The sequence below is a fragment of the Theobroma cacao genome, chromosome 2, assembly GCF_000208745.1.
Source record: "Theobroma cacao cultivar B97-61/B2 chromosome 2, Criollo_cocoa_genome_V2, whole genome shotgun sequence".
Classification (NCBI taxonomy): Eukaryota; Viridiplantae; Streptophyta; class Magnoliopsida; order Malvales; family Malvaceae; genus Theobroma; species Theobroma cacao.
In genome coordinates this window covers 28,825,550-28,836,201 of record NC_030851.1, presented here as the reverse complement: position 1 = coordinate 28,836,201, position 10,652 = coordinate 28,825,550, and the positions used below count along the sequence as shown (strand labels likewise).

General features: G+C 35.1%; 1 pseudogene; it reads left to right on the top strand.

The window, feature by feature from the left end:
* On the top strand, window positions 4,636-10,570 carry LOC18609274 (annotated as a pseudogene).

Genomic DNA, 10,652 nt, shown 5'->3' with positions numbered 1-10,652 from the left:
GAACCTTTTGCATACCATAGGTCGAAGCTTTGAGTATCCAAGAAGTATCTAAAAATCCTTTTTACCATAGTCAAGTGTGATTCTTCGGGGACATGATTAGAATCTTGCACATAAACAAACACTAAAAAAGATATCATGTCTACTTGCAGTTAGATAAATGAGTGAACCAATCATACTTCTATAGAGCTTTTGATCCACATCTTTCCCTTTATCATCTTTGTCAAGCTTTGTAGAAAAGCTCATAGGGGTTCCAATTGATTTCATATTCATCATACCGAATTTCTTCAGCATTTCTTTGGTATACTTTTCTTAGTTAATGAATATTCCATCCTCACATTACTTGATTTGTAAACCAAGGAAGAACTTTAGCTCTCCCATCATGCTTATTTCAAATTCTCCCTACATTTCTTTAGCAAAATTCTCACATAACTTTTCATTAGTAACACCAAATATTGTATCATCAATATAAATCTAAACTACAATCAAATCAGTTTCAATTTTCTTGATGAATAGAGTATTATTTACAATCCCCTTAGAATATCCTTTTTGAATTAAAAAATTAGAAAGTTTTTCATACCAAGCTTTAAGAGCTTGTTTCAATCCATATAGGGCCTTATGCAATTTATATGTATGATTAATTTTGTCAAAAGCTTCAAAACTAGGGGGTTGTTCAACATATACCTCTTCTTATATAAGGATATTAAGAAATGGACTTTTAACATCCATTTGAAATAATTTAAAGTTTATAAAGCATGCATAGGAAAGTTAAAGTCTAATAGTTTCTAATCTAGCTATTAGGGCAAAGGTTTCATCATAATCAATACCTTCTTCTTGATTGTACCCTTGAGCAACTAACCTTGCCTTGTTTCTTACCATATTTTCCAACTTATCCATCTTGTTTTTGAATACCTATTTTGTACCAACAATTGGATGGTTGGTTGGCCTTGGAACTAAAGTCCAAACCTTGTTCCTTTCAAATTGGCCTAGCTCTTCTTGTATGGTTATCATCCAACTCTATTCCTTTTCAAATTCCTCAAAGTTCGTTGGTTCCACTTGATATGAATGCAAGATATTCATAAGCTTCTTTTAATCCTTTTCTAGCTTTGACACTTTGATGGGTTTTTAGAGATTAGCAATCACATGGGATCCTTTAGGAACCTAAACCACTTGGTTTTTGGGAGATTTCTATCATTATGATAACAATTATAGGACATATGACCTTTCTTACCACATACATAACAATGACATGATAATGCATTTATTTTCTTTTTAAGGTGTGTATTTCTTTTAGGCTTTTCTTCACATTTTGATTTCAATTTTGATCGTTCTTCTATTTTAATTTTAAGTGCAACATTTTCATCAACAACTCTTTGTAATTCTAACTTCAAGAATTCAAAATCAGTTTTGGACCATTCAAGTTCAATTTGAAGCATATTCCTTTGATCAAAAGCAAAGTTGTACTCATCCTTAATTTTTTCTAATTCTTCATTCAATGTTATATCCTTTTTCCTTATAATTTTATATTTCAAAGCAAGTTTTTCAAATTTAGTATATAGGCAATCATATTCATCTTGCAGATCATCGTAAGAAATATCAGATGAACTAGATGTTACCTCAAATTCTTCTTTTCTTGCCATCAAACAAAAATTTACTTTTTTTTTCCAAAATTTCTTTTTCTTCTTTTGAGCTTGAAGAGTCACTATCGAACCTTATTACTGCCACCATTGCTTTCTTTGGTTTCTTCATCCTTTTTGAAGATTCTTCCTTCAGTATTGGACATTCAGATATGAAATGTTTTGGTTTTTTACATTCAAAGCAAATCATCTCATCTTTCTTGTTGAGATCACCCATGTGCTTATTTTTCCAAGAGAAACCTTGGTCTTTCTTGTAATTTTTCCTTCCAAATCTTTTGCCCTTTTGTCTCATCAGCTTTTTAAACCTTATGGCCATCATTGTTAATTCTTCATCGATATCACTTGACAATTTTTCAAGTTCTTCCTCAAGTGTACTAATCTTAAGTGCAAGATTTTTTTTCTTTTCTCTTTGGCTTCTTTATTTCCTTTCTTTTCTTTTTCTTTCATTTTACGTTTGTGTGTAAGGAGTGAGCCACAAATTTCATTGAGTGTGACCACATTGAGATCCTTGGCCTCTCAGATGCCATTGACCTTGGGTTTTTATCTTTTTAGGAGGCATTTAAGTAGTTTTTTTACTAAATCATGTTCAGGGATGGTTTTTTCTAGTTGATTGAGCTTATTTGTAATATTGGTAAACCTATCGAACATAGTAGTGATATCTTCTCCCAATTCCATTTGAATATTTCATAATTATAGGTGAGTAACGCAATTTTAGACTCCTTTACTTGTGAAGTCCCTTCATGAATGACTCTAAATTTTTTTTCAAATCTTTTTGGCTGTAGTACAATTAGAGATTTTGTTGAATTCTAAAAAGGCCAATGCACATTGAAGGGTGTTGATAACTTTAAAATTTGTGTGAACCTTTTTAACTTTAGCTTCAGTCCACTCAGCTCTTAGCTTAGGCATTTTCTCACTTGTGTCAAAACTAAGTAAGTCAGAACATAAGGTTCTCCCGTGATTACATCCCATATTTCATAAACATCCTAGTGTTCCAATAAGCATAATATGATCCATCAAATAAAAGAAGCCTATTTGTATATTGGCCCTCAACAACAACAGACTTTTGCAAAGCCATATGGATCTCCTCTAAGGATGTTAGGCTCTAAAATAAGGGTATGGCTCTGATACTACTTGTTGGTTCCGTTAGGGTGCTAGATAGGGGATGAATAGTATTAAAAATTTTAAGATTAGCCCTTTTTAAATTAGAACTTTGAATCAGTTGGAAGAAAAAGGATTTAAAACCTGTAGTAGCTTAAAGACATCTAGTAAAGAAGGGTAGAGAGAAGTGGACAATGCAAGAGTATTTATAGTGGTTCGGTCCTTTTAACCTACATCCACTACCTTGATTTCTTAATCAAGGATTTTCAACCAAACTTCACTGTACTAGTAGAATTAACAGCTTCCATTAAGCTTTTAAAAAGTGAGCTTCCAATCCAAGCTATAATCTCTTACAACAAACTTTAGAGTGCTTCCCACACTCTAAGTTCCCAAGAAAAAGAAGAAAAAGAAGTACAACAATAACTCTTTACAAATATGGAAAGATTACAAGCAAGCTCAAACACTTTTTCTAGAATTAGAATGAAAGATAAGTGTTTTTGGTGAAGGACTTTTGGCTTTTTCTCAAAATGGCTATTTTCTCATTCAATTTTTTTCTTTGATCATTAGAGCTTCTTTTTATACTTAGGGAGTCAGATTTATCTGTTATAGGTAATTTCTAGCTGTTGAAGACAACTCTGATGCCATTTTAGCTGTTATTTTGTCCTCTAGTGCTTAAATACAAATGGGTAGATAGAGTTCAACTAACTGGTTACAAGTAACTCTAACCAATTACAAATTCTCTATCGTGCACTATCTTGCTGCTGTACACTCTGCGTTAACTGATTACAGAAGATTCTATGCAATTAAGAGATATTTGTCTTCAAGTTTCTTTATTTCAGCAAACTTCCTCTAACTGGTTAACTTTCTCCTTAACTAATCGGAGCTTCACTTCTTTTAGCCTTAACCGATTAACACAAGCTCTAATCAATTAAAAATTCTTCGAATTTGCACTTCTTCATTTTGTCTCCCTTCAACGGTCAACTTCACTTTAAAGTTGAATTTTGGTGCTTAGAGATTCTTTAAGTCTAGTGCTCTAATCGATTAACCCGATGCCTTAACTAATTAACACACTTCTGTTTTCCTTTATCTAGCACCTTTTTATTCAATTAAGCTTAGTGCTAACTGATTAAGATTTTTGTAGCTCAGCCATTCTTGAACTAATTAATGCCTTTTGATAATTAGTTACAAAAGTTTTGTCTTCACTAACTATTTTCATTTTTCCCACTTTAATTAATAGCCTATTTGTTATATGATCTTATTTTTAATCATTCATCTTATTGAGGGAATTAACTTTATTTTGCACACTCAAATAATGAAGTTAGACATTAATGAATAAAGAATATTTTGTTATTATAAAAAACATAAGGAATCAACAAGTTCTACTCGAATAATATTTCTTACAGAAGCTCCAACCAGGTCAAATAGGCTCAAAAGCTTCTCTAAAGCATGATAATCTGTAGAAACAAATATTTAATAATATTTTTTATATTTTCAGTTTAGCTACTATAATTCATAAAATTATAAAGAGAATTATATTTTTTAAACATTCATCTTTTCTATTTGATTTAATTTCTTCTTGATTTTGTTTATATTTTAATTAATAAAAAGTATTTTCTTTTATTTATATTTTTCATTATAAAACTTATTATTTTATTCACTAAACTTGAATCTTTTATTTTATATTTATTAAAAAAATAAAATATTACCAAATAATTTTTTACATATTAGAGCACTTATTTAATAACTTTATCAAATTACTATTTAATTTCTCTTTACAATATTTTAAAAATATTTTGCTTTGAACAACAGTTTACACAAGTTCTACCCGACCAAACAGACCTATGGTACGACACCGCGTTAGTTGATCCTCACGTGCGTTAACACTCAACTCGAACTCAAGACATATCAATCTCCAGACATACAACAAAACGTGCGTACTCTACTCCGAACTCCTAAAGAAATCTTCGAATATAGCCCTTTGGTTTTGCTGTCGACATGAGTCGAAAGAGAGACAAACCCTACTTCTCCCGCCTTGGCCCCGCTTCCATCTCTAAAAGGCGTCGTCCTCTGCCACCTTATCCACTGCCGCCACCTGAGGATGAGGACAAGCCTACGCCGCCACCGGCTGTGGTTGTCATGGGTCTTCCTCCAAATTGCTCGGTGCTCGATTTGAAGTCGAGGTTTGAGATCTATGGCCCAATCTCCCGCATCCGCATTAACCGTGATGCTGTTGGCTACATAGCATATCGCTCTAAGGAATCCGCCGAGTCTGCCATTGCCGCTTCCCTTGATTCCTCTTTCGGCATTACCATTGATTCCACAAAGGCAATCTTTTTTTATTTTTAATCTATGCCCCTTTTGATTTCTTAGTTTCTTGTTTGGTAACTTGTAGAAGAGGAAGGAATTTGGTTGCTGTTTTTGTAATTATTGTGTTTTTGGGAGCGTTTGGCTAAAGTAAACTAAATTGGGCAGCTTTAAGGCTAAAATTTAAAACTAAAAGAGTTTTTTTAATTAATTTGAAAATCATCACCTTTTTAATTAATAGTGCGAAACCGAAGTTAAATTTTATAGCTATGCTTTGTTGCTCACGTATTAAGAGGTTCCAACTTCTGAAATGTGATGTTGGTTGCAGGTTCAAGTTTTGTGGGCAACTGACCCTTTAGCTAAATGGAGAGAAGGGGTAGGGGTCGGTGCTAATAAGGATAATGGGTCATCCTCGTCATCAAAGCTTTTGCGGCCTGAGGTACCTTTGAGCAGGCATGGAAGAGGGAATAAGCTTGCATCAGCTATAGTCAACCCAAGAAGTAGTGATGATGGTTCTTCAATGTTAGCAGTGCCTTTTAAAGGGAGAGGAATTGTTGCCTACGATGATATTCTATAACGCAGGACTAGGGCTTTTGGGGATCTGTCCATCTTTGTAACAACAGTACAAGTTTAATCTTAGCTCCTTTCTTTCTTCTCTAATTTCTAGAATCTAATGCGTTGTGTAGAGTGGAAGTTGTTTCAGTGTCTTGGAAGTTGGAGGAATGAGTGAAAGTTGTTGGGTATGTTTTTGGTTTATGGTTATCAATGATGCTTATATAGTGCCAATGAGTGTAACGTTGTCTTTTTTGTATATTTGTCATGGTTTTTGGTTATATAGTTCATAGAATGTTTTAAACGATTAGAGTGTTTGTTGGCATGAGTGATCTCCTCTGCCCTAATTGAGGAGATATTTCATTTGACTTGATCAAGGTTTTCAATATTCTTGAGCAATTTAGGTGGAGATTGGCAGTTCATTAGGTTATTTGAATGGTTCCATACTTCCGTTGCTTGATCTTGGTTTGGAATTTTACAAGTGGCTTAAACCTATGAGACTCAACGGAAGGACCAATAGCTAGTCTCACATCGAAGAAATATTCGTAGTTCCAGATTTGACATGGCTCTCGGTAGTATTTATGCTCTGCCGAACTCAAGGGGACAGGGGTTGTCTGCTTTCGTTTTAAAGCTTCAAAATGCTCTGATGGGTCATTCCAGCCATTTGTTGTATTTGTTTCTGCAAGGTTTCAAACATTTTTGTTCACAATTAATCAATTGTAATCATCCCTGTACACGATGATTTCTATTGAGTATTCTCGCAGCTGCCTGAATTGCTATGCAAAATGTTGTCCTCTTTTTTAAACTCCTTTCGATGGTTTCACCAAAGAAGTCAGCGGTAATTAAGTAATGATTCTACCAAGCAAATCCCCTGACTACAACATAATAATCTGCCATCTTATCGTGTTCTTCTAATCTTGCTCAATGGATGTGTTCTATGACTTTCGGATATATGATACATAAATCGGTTTTGTCATATTTAGGGTCGCCTTGGTTACAGGGAAGGGAAGGCCTCAATATTCAGCTAAGAAGGCCCACACCGTTATCTGCAAGTAAAAATTTTGTTAGGAAACGGCGCTGTTTCAACTGGATGGATCGGTGGACATGAATTAAAAAGCAGGCACTTGACAGAGGCGGCCTGGGCTCTTTCGAGAAGCTTGTTCTCGACAGCAGAGAACAACTGGTTATGGCGGTGGAAGTAAATCAGAGTAGCAAAGAAACAATAATCGAACAAAGAGAAAAAGAAGAAGAACAACTGTGGAGCTGGGGAGCAGGCACGGATGGACAGCTGGGCACCGCGAGGTTCCAAGACGAGCACCTTCCCCAACTCCTTAACCTCCCTTCTCTCTCTTCCGCTGGCCCCGTCTCTATCCTTGCTTGTGGCGGTGCTCACGTTGTTGCCTTGACCTATGGTGCCAGCAGCTACATCCTTCTCTTTATTTCTTTATTTTGTTTTTCTTTTTTCTTTTTCCCTTGCTCTATTTCACAGCGAATTAATTATTTTTTCTGCGCAAAATGTTGGTTAATGGTTTTGCAGGTGGGAAAGTGCTGACGTGGGGAAGGGGTAACTCTGGTCAGTTAGGCCATGGGGAGATGGTTAATACCTTGTTAGCTCCAAAGCCTGTAATGTCTTTGGAGAGCTATTTTATCACTCAAGTTTCAGCTGGATGGAGCCAGTCTGGATTCGTTTCAGGTTCCTTGTAGATTTGCATCATTCTACTTTTTGCCCATATATAAAATTGCTATACTGCCAGTAGCTCTGTGTTTGATTACTGTCTATACAGCTAAACTATCTAAATGTTACCAAATGTAATTAAATTGATGGGCTTGCTCAGTTTTTCCATTCTGCTTTATGCTGTTGATTTTGAGCTTCCTCAATTAACTTCTTACCAACAATTCAGATCATGCTTGTTGGAGATTCTGAATTTCATGTGGCAATATTTATGCAATTGAACATGCTATTGAATTTAGTTTTCTAATTACTTTTCAGATGAAGGGTGTGTTTTTACTTGTGGAGATGGTTCGTTTGGTCAGCTAGGGCATGGTGATTACAGGTCACATTGCTCTCCTGTTAAAGTATCATTTTTTGTTAATAAGCATGTTGAACAGATAGCATGTGGTATGCGCCATTCACTTGTCTTATTGAAAGGTAAATGTACGCTGAATTGCTTGTGCTGCTAGAGGTCTTGAGTTTCAATATGAAGACTTTTTTTTTTTGAATATATTACATACGCATTTACTACCTGAAGCTTTGAAAAATTGTACAAATTGTCAATTGATACCTGAAGAGAAAAGATGTACAATTTGCACCATGAACTTTCAAATTGTGTTCCATGATGTTAACTCAAACTCTTAACACTATTAATCTATCCAGCGGCTAACCAACATTATCATTTTAGGTATATGTTACATGAGACCATCCACATCCATTTCAAAGCCAACTGAACAATGAGATGTATTTTTTTTTTTATTACCTAGGCTGTAAAAATCCCGTCCAAAACCGGCCAATTGTTGGATATCATGTGGTATTCATGTGGAATTTTCACAAGTATTTAGCATTTTTATTTAACAAGTGGGGTGTACACATGATGTGACTATATTGGTTAGAAGCTACATAAGCGAGTTGGGTTAATGGTACTTGAGTTTGGCTGAACATGATACACTATTTAAAAGTTCAGGATCCAAATTGTACATTGTTTTTCTTCAAGTACCAAATTCTTCATTTCACTAGAAGTTTAGATACCAAATATGTAAGTTACTCATTTTCTCCATATAACATATATATGCATCTGTTTCATTTGAGCATACGTATTCATTTCCGTCTTTGATTATTTATATGTTCACTTAACTTGCTGATAACATTGAATCAGATTGTTTTATAATTAAGCTCACTTCACCTACAGAATAAAGTGTAGAAAGATGAATAGCAAAGCTGCATTTCTTCACAAAATTTAAAGGAAACTCTGTTTGTGATATGTCTATACAAGAATACATAATTTAGTGCTTGAAATACAACATTGTTGCAAGTTGATCTAAATGAAGCTTTGTTGGGTACATTCTGCCTACCCATTGGATTGGATTAGAAGTTCTGAGAATTTTAAATGATTGAGTAAGGAATCTCGTACAAGTAACAGCATAGTTTTTCTGGCTTGGATGCTTGGTGTATAGCAAAGAGAACTAGAGGAGTACCGGTTGAAAGCTTCACCTTAGTCTCTAATAACCAAAATTCCTCTCTGCAGATAATTTGGGAAATCAACTTTATGGATTTGGGTCTGGAAAGCGTGGTCAACTGGGTATTCCAATGGATAGAATCAAGTCGATTAATACTCCTCAGTTTACTTGTGGATTTGATGATGTTAAAATTATCAGCATCAGTGCAAATGGAGACCATAGTGCGGCATTATCTGGTGAGTACACCCAAATTAGCAGAATATTTTATTTGTACCATAAACCATGTTGGCTTACAAGTACTACCCTTTTTTAGGCAATACCAAAGCCCATAAACAGTATAGAGTAAAATTTGGTTCCAATAACTAGTTTTTCATTTAATTTAATCTAGTTTTTATAATTGTGTCTTGCCTCCAGCTGAAGGACAACTATACATTTGGGGAAGAGGGTTTGGTGCCACTTCAGATTTTCTCATTCCTCAACACATACCCTCACCATTGCTTTCTAAAGCTGTGCTTGGCTGGAATCATGCTCTAGTATTATCTGGTATACATGCACACTTGTTAATCCATTATGGTTTACCTTTGTACTCAAGCTATCCACACCTGAACTTACCCTAACCCGTCACAACACCCCCCCCTTCTCAAAAAAAAAAAAAAATCCTGGGCAAATATTTTAGCTTTCCTTGATCTCTTCCTGGTAAGATATGGTAAATCACATGTTGGTAACTCATTTTTATTTTGTAACAGATGATGGAGAAGTTTATATGCTTGGTGGCAGCCACCATGGAGTGCTAAGCAATCCTGAGAAAATGAATCCCTCAAAGCATTTATCTGGTAATCCATTTGGAAAACTAAAGACAAGAATAAATTTGATAAATTATATTGCAAGCATCAGGGTTGATGATCATGTATATACATTAAAGGTGCATATCTTAAAATGTTATCATTGTTGGTTTCTTAACCATCAGAGTGGACATTGTACCCAAAAAAAAAAAACAACCACAATGGGTATAATACATGTGCACTCTCTTTTGAAGTTTTATTACAGGTTTGGCTACTTTAGCTCCCTCAGCATAAATACAACCTTTTCTGTTTTGGAGAAACAGGAGCAGCTGTTTTGGAGAGAGTCTCTGGTCTTGATGGGATGAAAGTTGTGCAAATTGCAGCTGGAGCTGAGCACTCTGCTATCATAACAGGCAAAGTCTATTGACCTTTTCTTTGTTTTCTTGTCATATTGTTTATTGATTTTTCTTTTCCACATATGCATTGTGATGGCAGAGGATGGAGTGATAAAAACATGGGGTTGGGGTGAACATGGCCAGCTTGGTCTTGGCAGTACATGCGATCAAAATATCCCGCAAACAGTTAGTTTAGGTCATGATATTGAGCACAACGATGCCACGTTCAGAGTTTACTGCGGGAGTGGGTTCACATATGCCATAAGGACGCTGTGTCCCCCTCCTTAACCCTGATATATTCTGATCGAGTACAAAGACCCTTTATCCTATATACAAAAATCAATGCGAGCCAAATTTTCTTGTTTCGCGTACCAAAGAAGGAAGAGGAACACTCTACCAAGCACAATCTGTTGTTCTGTATGTTATCTGGAATGAGCATTTATCAATGTGTCATATATTAGATAAAACCAGTTTGTAAAATTTTCTATGCATGAGAAAGCCCGTCGCCCAAGTCTAACACCGCTGTGGCGCTGCTTGCACTGTAATATAATGTTTAGATTCTTTATGGGATCAGATGACTCTATGGACTGAATTCATTTGCTGAATAGAAATTTTAGAGCTGTTTCATCAGTTATTTTTCTTCTTTTCGATTTTTAAATACTAGTTGGTTCATGTACTTTCTAGTATTTCCTTTCTTTTTGGACAATATTCATGTA